Source organism: Oncorhynchus gorbuscha, linkage group LG25 (assembly GCF_021184085.1).
Source record: "Oncorhynchus gorbuscha isolate QuinsamMale2020 ecotype Even-year linkage group LG25, OgorEven_v1.0, whole genome shotgun sequence".
NCBI lineage: Eukaryota > Metazoa > Chordata > Actinopteri > Salmoniformes > Salmonidae > Oncorhynchus > Oncorhynchus gorbuscha.
Window position 1 is genome coordinate 12428520 of NC_060197.1, and position 10464 is coordinate 12438983.

The 10464-nt window shown below is 46.1% G+C and overlaps 1 protein-coding gene across 1 annotated transcript in view; it reads right to left on the bottom strand.

Moving 5' to 3' along the window:
• Positions 1 to 8495, bottom strand: part of LOC124014363 (transcription factor SOX-5-like) — a 312039-nt gene extending 303544 nt beyond the window's left edge. The window contains 1 exon segment of the mRNA XM_046329260.1: positions 8319 to 8495. The gene's annotated coding sequence lies outside the window, so the exon portion shown is untranslated.
• Between the last annotated feature and the right edge of the window lie 1969 nt (positions 8496 to 10464).

A 10464-nucleotide genomic window follows, 5' to 3' on the forward strand; every position in this document is an offset into this window, starting at 1 on the left:
AATAGAGGGAGATCAGATGTATCCTCAGAGTCAAGACGGAGAAGAGGGAGAAAGAGATACTTCTGGCCATGTAGTGTATGTGGACACTGCTCGTTGAACATCTCATTCCTAAATAATGGACATTAATAGGGAGTTGGTCCCCCCTTGCTGCTATAACAGCCTCCACTCTTATTGGAAGGATTTCCACTAGATGTTGGAACATTGCTGCATGGACTTGATTCCATTCAGCCACAAGAGCATTAGTGAGGTCGGCACTGATGTTGGGTGATTAGGCCTGGCTCACAGTTCCAATTAATTCCAAAGGTCTTCGATGGGGTTGAGGTCAGGGCTCTGTGCAGGCCAGTCAAGTTCTTTAACACCGATCTCGACAAACCATTTCTGGACCTCGCTTTGTGAATAGGGTCATTGTCATGCCCAAACTTCTGACGCAAAGTTGGAAGCACAGAATGTAATTGTATGTTGTAGCGCAAAGATTTCCCTTCACTGGAACTAAGGGTACTAGCCCGAACCACGAAAAACAGCCCCAGACCATTATTCCTCTTCCACCAAACTTTACAGTCGGCACTATGCTTTGGGGCAGGTAGCGTTATCCTGGCATCTACCAAACCCAGGTTCGTCCTCCGGACTGCCAGATGGTGAAGCGTGATTCATCACTCCAGAGGACCCAAGCTTTACACCACTCCAGCCGACACTTGGCATTACGCATGATGAGCTTAAGCTTGTGTGCGGCTGCTCAGCCATGGAAACCCATTTCATTAAGCTTCTGACAAACAGTTTTTGTGCTGACGTTGCTTCCAGGGGCAGTTTGGAACTTGGTAATGAGTGTTGCAACCGAGAACAGACCATTTCTACACACTACACCCCTCGGCGGGCCCGTTCTGTGAGCTTTTGTGGCCTACCACTTCGCGGCTGAGCCGTCGTTGCTCCTAGACGTTTCCACTTCACAATAACAGCACTTACAGTTGACCGGAGCAGCTCTAGCAGGGCAGAAATTTGACAAACTGACTTGTTGGAAAGATGGGATCCTATTTGATTTATTTATTTATTTCATCTTTATTTAACCAGATAGGCTAGTTGAGAACAAGTTCTCATTTGCAACTGCGACCTGGCCAAGATAAAGCGTAGCAATTCGACACATACAACAACACAGAGTTACACGTGGAATAAACAAAACATAGAGTCAATAATACAGTAGAACAAAAGAAAACAAAAAGTCAATATACAGTGAGTGCAAATGAGGTATGTTCAGGAAATAAATAGGCCATGGTGGCGAAGTAATTACAAAATAGCAATTAAACACTGGAATGGTAGATCGGCAGAAGGTGAATGTGCAGGTAGAGATACTGGGGTGCAAAGGAGCAAAATAAATAAATACCAGTATGGGGATGAGGGAGGTAGATAGATGGGCTGTTTACAGATAGGCTAAGTACAGGTGCAGTGATCTGTAAACTGCTCTGACAGCTGGTGCTTAAAGCAAGTGAGGAGCGCGTGCTACGAGTGGGTGCTGCTATGGTGACCAGTGAGCTTAGATAAGGCGGGGCTTTACCTAGCAGAGGCTTGTAGATAACCTGTAGCCAGTGGGTTTGGCGACGAGGAAGAAGCGAGGGCCAACCAACGAGAGCAGTGTATGGGGCTTTGGTGACAAAACGGATGGCACTGTGATAGACTGGATCCAGTTTGTTGAGTAGAGTGTTGGAGGCTATTTTATAGATGACATCACCGAAGTTGAGGATCGGTAGGATGGTCAGTTTTACGAGGGTATGTTTGGCAGCATGAGTGAAGGATGCTTTGTTGCGATATAGGAAGACGATTCTAGATTTAATTTTGGATTAGAGATGCTTAATGTGAGTCCAGAAGGAGAGTTTACAGTCTAACAAGACACCCAGGTATTTGTAGTTGTCCACGTATTCTAAGTCAGAGCCGTCCAGAGTAGTGATGCTGGATGGGCGAGCAGGTGCGGGCAGCGATCGATTGAATAGCATGCATTTAGTTTTACTTGTGTTTAAGAGCAGTTGGAGGCCACGGAAGGAGAGTTGTATGGCATTGAAGCTCGTCTGGAGTTTAGTTAACACAGTGTCCAAGGAGGGGCCAGAAGTATACAGAATGGTGTCGTCTGCGTAGAGGTGGATCAGAGAATCACCAGAAGCAAGAGCAACATCATTGATGTATAAAGAAAAGAGAGTCGGCCCGAGAATTTAACCCTGTGGCACACCCATAGAGACTGTCAGCGGTCCAGACAACAGGCCCTCCGATTTGACACACTGAACTCTATCAGAGAAGTAGTTGGTAAACCAGGCGAGGAAATCATTTGAGAAACCAAGGCTGTCGAGTCTGCCAATGAGAATGTTGTGATTGACAGAGTCGAAAGCCTTGGCCAGGTTGATGAATACGGCTGCACAGTAATGTCTCTTATCGATGGCGGTTATGATGTCGTTTAGAACCTTGAGCGTGGGTGAGGTGCACCCATGACCAGCTCTGAAACCATATTGCATAGCGGAGAAGGTATGGCGGCATTCGAAGTGGTCAGTAATCTGTTTGTTAACTTGGCTATCGAAGACCGTAGAAAGGCAGGGTAGGATAGATATAGGTCTGTAGCAGTTTGGGTCTAGAGTGTCACCCCCTTTGAAGAGGGGGATGACCGCGGAAGCTTTCCAATCTTTGGGAATCTCAGACGATACGAAAGAGAGGTTGAACAGGCTAGTAATAGGGGTTGCAACAATTTCAGCAGATAATTTTAGAAAGAGAGGGTCCAGATTGTCTAGCCCGGCTGATTTGTAGGGGTCCAGATTTTGCAGCTCTTTCAGAACATCGGCTATCTGGATTTGGGTAAAGGAGAAATGGTAGGGGCTTTGGCCGGTTGCTGTGGAGGGTGCTGGGCAGTTGACCGGGGTAGGGGTAGCCATGTGGAAAGCATGGCCAGCCGTAGAGAAATGCTTATTGAAATTCTTAATTATAGTGGATTTATCGGCGGTGACAGTGTTTCCTAGCCTCAGAGTAATGGGCATCTGGGAGGAGGTGCTCTTATTCTCCATGGACTTTACAGTTTCCCAGAACTTTTTTGAGTTAGTACTACAGGATGCAAATTTCTGTTTGAAAAAGCTTGCCTTAGCTTTTCTAACTGCCTGTGCATATTTGTTCCTAACTTCCCTGAAAAGTTGCATATCACGGGGGCTATTCGATGCTAATGCAGAACGCTACAGGATGTTTTTGTGCTGGTCAAGGGCATACAGGTCTGGCGTGTACCAAGGACTATATCTATTCCTAGTTCTACATTTTTTGAGAGGGGCATGCTTATTTAAGATGGTGAGGAAGGCACTTTTAAAGAATAGCCAGGCATCATCAACTGACGGGATGAGGTCAATGTCATTCCAGGATACCCCGGCCAGGTCGATTAGAAAGGCCTGCTCGCAGAAGTGTTTCTGGGAGCGTTTGACAGTGATGAGGGGTGGTCGTTTGGATGCAGACCCATTACGGATGCAGGCAATGAAGCAGTGATCGCTGAGATCTTGATTGAAAACAGCAGAGGTGTATTTGGAGGGCGAGTTAGTTAAGATGACATCTATGAGGGTGCCCGTGTTTACTGATTTGGGGTTGTACCTGGTAGGTTTATTGATAATTTGTGTGAGATTGAGGGCATCAGGCTTAGTTTGTAGGATGGCCGGGGTGTTAAGCATGTCCCAGTTTAGGTCACCTAGTAGCATGAGCTCAGAAGATAGATGGGGGGCAATCAGTTCACATATAGTATCGAGGGCACAGCTGGGGGCAGAGGGAGGTCTATAGCAAGCGGCAACAGTGAGAGGCTTGTTTCTGGAAAGGTGCATTTTTAGAAGAAGAAGCTCAAATTGTTTGGGTACAGACTTAGAAAGTAATACAGAACTCTGCAGGCTATCTTTGCAGTAGATTGCAACACCGCCCCCTTTTCTATCTTGGCGGAAAACGTTATAGTTAGCAATGGAGATTTCAGTGTTTTTGGTGGTTTTCCTAAGCCAGGATTCAGACATGGCTAAGACATCTGGGTTGGTAGAGTGTGCTAAAGCAGTGAGTAAAACAAACTTAGGTAGTGGGCTTCTAATGTTAACATGCACGAAACCAAGGCTTTTACGTTTACAGAAGTGAACAAATGAGAGCACCTGGGGGGTGGGAGTGGAGCTAGGCACTGCAGGACCTGGATTAACCTTCACATCACCAGAGGAACAGAGGAGAAGTAGGATAAGGGTACGGCTAAAGATTATACGAACTGGCCGTCTAGCACGTTTAGAACAGAGAGTAAAAGGAGCAGGTTTCTGGGCACGATAGCATAGATTCAAGGCATAGTGTACAGACAAAGGTAAGATGTGAGTACATTGGAGGTAAAACCTCAGCATTGAGTAATGAAGAGAGCAATATAGTCTCTAGAGGTGTTTTTTTATTTAAATAGGCAAGTCAGTTAAGAACAAATTCTTATTTTCAATGACAGCCTAGGAACAGTGGGTTAACTGCCTGTTCAGGGGCAGAACAACAGATTTGTACCTTGTCAGCTCAGGGATTTGAACTTGTAACCTTCCAGTCACTAGTCCAACGCTCTAACCACTAGGCTACCCTGCTGCCCCAGGTGATGTCATCGCATATTTAGGAAGTGGAACAACATGGTTGGTTAAGGCATATTGAGCAGGGCTAGAGGCTCTGCAGTGAAATAAGACAGTAATCACTTACCAGGACAGTAATGGACAAGGCTTATTGATATTAGAGAGAGGCATGCGTAGCCAAGTGAACATATGGGTCCAGTGAGAGGTTGGGCTGGCTGGGGACATGGCTATGCAGACAGTTAGCAGGCTAACAAGCTAACAGTTAGTAGGCCGGAGCTAGCAAGCTAGCAGCTAGTAGACCAGGGCAAGCTAGCAGTTAGCAGGCCGGGTTAGCAAGCAAGCAGTTAGCATGGGCTAGCAGTTCATAGACCAGGGCAAGCTAGCAGTTAGCAGACTGGGCAGGCAAGCTAGCAGTTAGCAGACCGGGTTAGCAAGCAAGCAGTTAGCAAGGGCTAGTAGTTAGCAGACCGGGCATGTAAGCTAGCAGTTAGCAGACCAGGGCCCGGCAGTTTAGCAGTTAGCAGACCGGGTTAGCAAGCAAGCAGATAGCAGGGGCTAGAAAGTTAGCCTTTGGGGGGGGGGGGGTCGCGATGGGGGTAAGTCTGTTTTTGCCTCTTCGTGCAGTGAGGTCGATAGACCAGTTGTGGAATAAGTATGGTTCCAAGTAGCTCTAGGTAGCTAGCAGGCCGATATTGTAGCCCTGGGGTATGCGTCGGTGGTAGCACAGGAGCCCTGGCCCGGCTAGCTTCAAGCTAAATTGGTGCTTGCTCTGGGATGGAAACGCTAGTCAGGACTCGTCATCCGGGATTGCGGTTAGCTAGTTGTGAAGATCCAGATGAAAATGTTCAGTTTGCGGTAGGAATCCGGGGATAAAAATAACAGGTCCGTTATGCTCTGTTTAGAGTCACGTTATTCGAACTGGCGAGAGCTTTCCGAGCTGAAGGTTAGCTGATGACCGCTGGCAATGGTTTGCTCACTGATAGCTGGTAGTTAGCTGGCGAGCTTCAGTTGAGGGATTCCAGATCCCAAGTAAATATAAATACTTCGGGAAAAAAAGAGAGTATTTAGATGAGGTTTAGCAAAATATTTTAAAGGATATGCGACGAAAAAATATGTAAACCGATATATACAAGGGACACGACAGGGCAAAGACGTCTGACTGCTACGCCATCTTGGATTACAAAGAATGACGGTGGCACGTTGAAAGTCACTCTTCAGTACGGGCCATTCTACTGCCAATGTTAGTCTATTGAGATTGCATGGCGGTGTGCTCGATTTTATACACCTGTCAGCAACGGGTGTGGCTGAAATAGCTGAATCCACTAATTTGAAGGGCTGTCCACATACTTTCGGAAAGGAGAAGTATGCTCCTGCAAGCCGCCACACGTTAGAGCATTTGTTTACAGTTTCCTGTCCTGCATGTGATCAACAACCAGTTAAAAGGGACTACAGTGCAAGGGGATGCAAGGGGAAAAGTACTGTATCTAAGGCCTTTCTACGCTACCCCTGACATTCAATTCTATGTTAGCAGTTGTTCTTGTTCTTGCCATCCTCATCAGTACCGTTCAGGCTCTGTCTTTCACTGCCTGTCAGACTGTCATATCTGTCCTGTCCCTGCCTCACCTGCTTGTGTGTGTACATGTGTGTACGGTTGTGTGTGTGTGTGTGTTTAACTATCTTTGTTGGTACCAGAAATCCTCACAAGGATAGTAAAGCAAGGCAAGTGGGGATCTTACCGGTCCCCGCGAGTTAAGATGCTATTTTCGGCTTAGGGGTTGGGTTTAGGGGTAGGGTTACAATTAGGGTTAGGGTTAGAATTACGGTTATGGTTAGGGGTTACGGTTAGGTTAGGTTTAGGTGTTAGGGTTAGGGTTTGGGGTTAAGGTTAGTTTTAGGATTTGGGTTAAGGGTTAAGGTTAGGGTTAAGGGTTAAGGTTAGGGGTTAGGGAAAACACATTTTGGATGGGAATCAATTATTTAGTCCCCACAAGGATAGCAATACTGTGTGTTTGTGTGTGTGTGTGCGCTGGGGCACTTGTGTGTGTGCGTGCTTATGAACGTGCATGTATGTGTGCATGCGTATGGCGTGCATATGTGTGTGTGTGTGTGTGTGTGTGTGTGTGTGTGTGTGTGTGTGTGTGTGTGTGTGTGTGTGTGTGTGTGTGTGTGTGTGTGTGTGTGTGTGTGTGTGTGTGTGTGTGTGTGTGTGTGTGTGTGTGTGTGTGTTATGAGCGTGTGTGTGCGTGTGTATGGCGTGTGTGTGTGTGTGTGTGTGTGTGTGTGTGTGTGTGTGTGTGTGTGTGTGTGTGTGTGTGTGTGTGTGTGTGTGTGTGTGTGTGTGTGTGTGTGTGTGTGTGTGTGTGTGTGTGTGTGTGTGTGTGTGTGTGTGTGTGTGTGTGTGTGTGTGTGTGTGTGTGTGTGTGTGTGTGTGTGTGTGTGTGTGTGTGTGTGTGTGTGTGTGTGTGTGTGTGTGTGTGTGTGTGTGTGTGTGTGTGTGTGTGTGTGTGTGTGTGTGTGTGTGTGTGTGTGTGTGTGTGTGTGTGCCCGTGTATCTGCGTGTATACAGCATGTTGTTTGTGTTTCCCTCCCTGTCTTGCCCATGGTCGGAAACCAATCCCTGATTTAACAAGGAGATAAGAACAGTCACTGCTACCAACATTGCCCAAAATATAACAGCCACTGTACCCACTATATCATATCTGCTACCCTGGCATGAGACTGAGGAAACATCAAACCCTCTCAGCAAGGAAATAAACCATTTTTAACAGTATGATTCATATTGAAACAATGGGCTATATATAAACAGTTAAGAGCATGAACCTCAATTCATTATCTATGTAGATAGCTATTTACATATATTAGTACAGCAGTCACGATATTCAGAACAGAAACATATTCATGTAGCCTGACTTTAACCATACATAGCCATATAAAGATGCTGTATGAAAGCAGTCCCAACACACACCATAACTCTCACTAGTGTAGCAACAGTGACGTTTATGGCCAGAGTGCTCAGACTCCTCAAATAGTTCATAAACAAGGGGAAAGTGCTGCGGCGTCACACAACTCTTTACAAACTATACAGATATCAAAGAACCGATCAGTCACAGAGAGACACAGGGAGACCGACTACAGAAATACTAGACTCCATGCCGTGTTGATGGTCATTAGAGTGGACAGACCAGTGTGAACACGCACACATACACACACACTTGGACTGGACGCTCAAAGTTATTAGAACGCTTTTTAGGAGAGAAAGACTCGGAGAGGAAGAAGACAAGAGAGAAGATAATGAAAACTGGACTCTCAATCACTATCTGTCATCTCTGAAACAGACCTACGCACTTGCTGTGGAGGAAAGAACTTGTTTGGAGTGAGAAATGCATCTAAAATGCCACAATCCTGGATTAATATAATTAGACATATTCAATATGCACAGGAATTATAGGTGTAAGAGGAAAGCCGTTTCTCTGTCTGGAGTGTATCTCCAGAGGTAAACTATTCAGCGGCGTTGGGGAGTTAATCCCAAAAGGCTTTGGAGAATCACTAACCGAGAACAGCACGATCAGCACCGGGAACACCCCCCCCCCCCCCCAACTCAACCCAACCCCCCCCAACCCAACCCAACCCCATGCACAGCCGGTAAACATTGTAAAGACAACAGTAGAGTACCACGCCACAGCTCCCTTCCTCTTAGTTGCCATCCATCTGCGCGCGCAATAGCGATCACGGAAAAACCTCTCCATCACTTACCGAGGTCTCGGTGATGATGGCGTCTTCCTCGTGTCTCGATATCGGGTCGGTCGCTGTGTGTAGGAGTAATTTGTGTGTCGCTCTCTCTCTCTCTTCTTATTATCTCCCCTGTCTCTCTCAAGGACGAGGTGAAATCCGTGCTCTGGTCATCCGGCGGCTTCACAGACAAAACCAACACGCAGCGGCAAGAACAATATACAAAAGGCAAGGAAGGGACAGAGGGGAGGAGAAGTCAATTTGTTTAGTGGCACTGAGACAAAAAAAATAACTGTCACCTATGGAGGCGGGTTAAAACTGGAGATAGTTTATATAATACTGGCCAAGGCTATAAGTCAAACTGTAGGCTAGAACATCAGTTTTAGATTGGCTCTGCGTGCGCTCTCAGCTCAAAGGTGTGTTTTCCTGCGCACTGTAGCCTACCTTGTTAATGCCACAGTATTGTGCAGAAGAGGCTAGGGGTGAAAGGCAGCAGAGCATAGAAAATGTGCTTCTAATGTTGTCAAAAACTCAAATGTTCGTTCCTGTCCAATTCGCTTTCACGGTTCAAAAGATGGGCCTTTTACGTCGCAATTCTGTAACACAAGGAGCAAAGCGCAACTCGGAGGAACCTTTCTATTCCAAAGTTAGCCCATATGAGAGAATTTCCCTCACTGCTCTGAGAAGTTGGAGAGAAGGGGGTGCAAATGTGTCAAGTAACGGGATGTCTAAATGGAGTGACCGCATAAGTCAGGTTTGACACACTTTATTATCTATCCTCAGCTGCTCTGCACTAGCAGCTCATCAGAGCACCGTCCGCCCTGGCTAGCCCCTAGGTGCGGCTCACGCTGCGCATGTGCACCAAGGCGCTGACCAAATGTCAAGAGCAATAAGTGGGGTTATCATCTCGAATTTTTTCTGCTCCCAATGAACTCCTCAGCAGCTGCATATCTCTCTCTCTCTCTCTCTCTCTCTCTCTCTCTCTCTCTCTCTCTCTCTCTCTCTCTCTCTCTCTCTCTCTCTCTCTCTCTCTCTTTTTTTTTTTTACCCCAGGAATAAGCGGTCGCTTAGGGCCCCCAGCTTCTAGCTGGCTGACCCCAAAAAATAGGATCTCAGTCTGGGGTCAATTAGCCCATGTCATCTAACATGTTTTATATGGGTAAATTAATCTAGCCAGTTATCTAAACTTGTAGTAATCATGGTCGAATTATGACCGGGCACAAAGGGCACGTGCCCAGGGGTCCCCCATTGATTTTGTTAGTTACTCTAGATCAGATATCATATTAACATGACATAAGTCATTGCAAAATGGGTACAATAACAGGAAATTAGCTTTAAAACTGAAAAAATGTCTCCACCCTATGGCAAAATGTGTGAAATTGCAGCAAACTTTCTTTAAAACTGCAATATTTGTTTCTCTCCGCCATCAAGCTAGGGGGCCCACTAAAATGTTTTGCCCTGGAGGGCCAAACAAAATATTGCCTAGCAAAAAGCTAGGGTATGCCCTGAGAGAACAGTCAGTTGTTTTGTTGGTGCCCAGGTGTTATTCACCGTTGGCACACTTCTCCCCGATAATGAGTCGGTGTTTCCCGCCACTCCACTGAGCGTTCTAATTCACCTGTCACATCTGCTGAGCCTCTTCCGTTTGCCACGCAACGGTGCCTGCCTGCTCAGATGTCTCCATTAGACAACTGTGTGTGTGTGTGTGTGTGTATGGGGGGGTTCTCCTTGCACGTTGTATGTAGTTTAAATATATAAATAGCCTAATAAGCTACAGCCTACACTTGGTACCACTACTTGTGGACAGTGGGTTAATGTCCAAAAACCTACAAAGAAGATGACTGTTATTGTTGAATTGCTATGTGTAGCCTGGGTAGACCTACCAGTCGTTTTAGCTAGCATTCCACGGAGTTACAAGGAGTGGAATGTTAGCTAAAAAGACTGTTACCCAAGACTAGTGTAAGAGCACAAGGCTATATCTCACTTTCAAGAAAGAATTCTGAACACACATCATTTTCAATAGCTGCCTTTGAAGTTTTATAGGCAATTTCTTTGGACATTGTAGTTATGATCTTTGGCCTTTTTCAGATGTTTCATGTAATAATTAATTGTAGCCCACAACTGAAGAATCCCATTTCATGGAACTTCTGGACTTTATTGAATAAAGTAA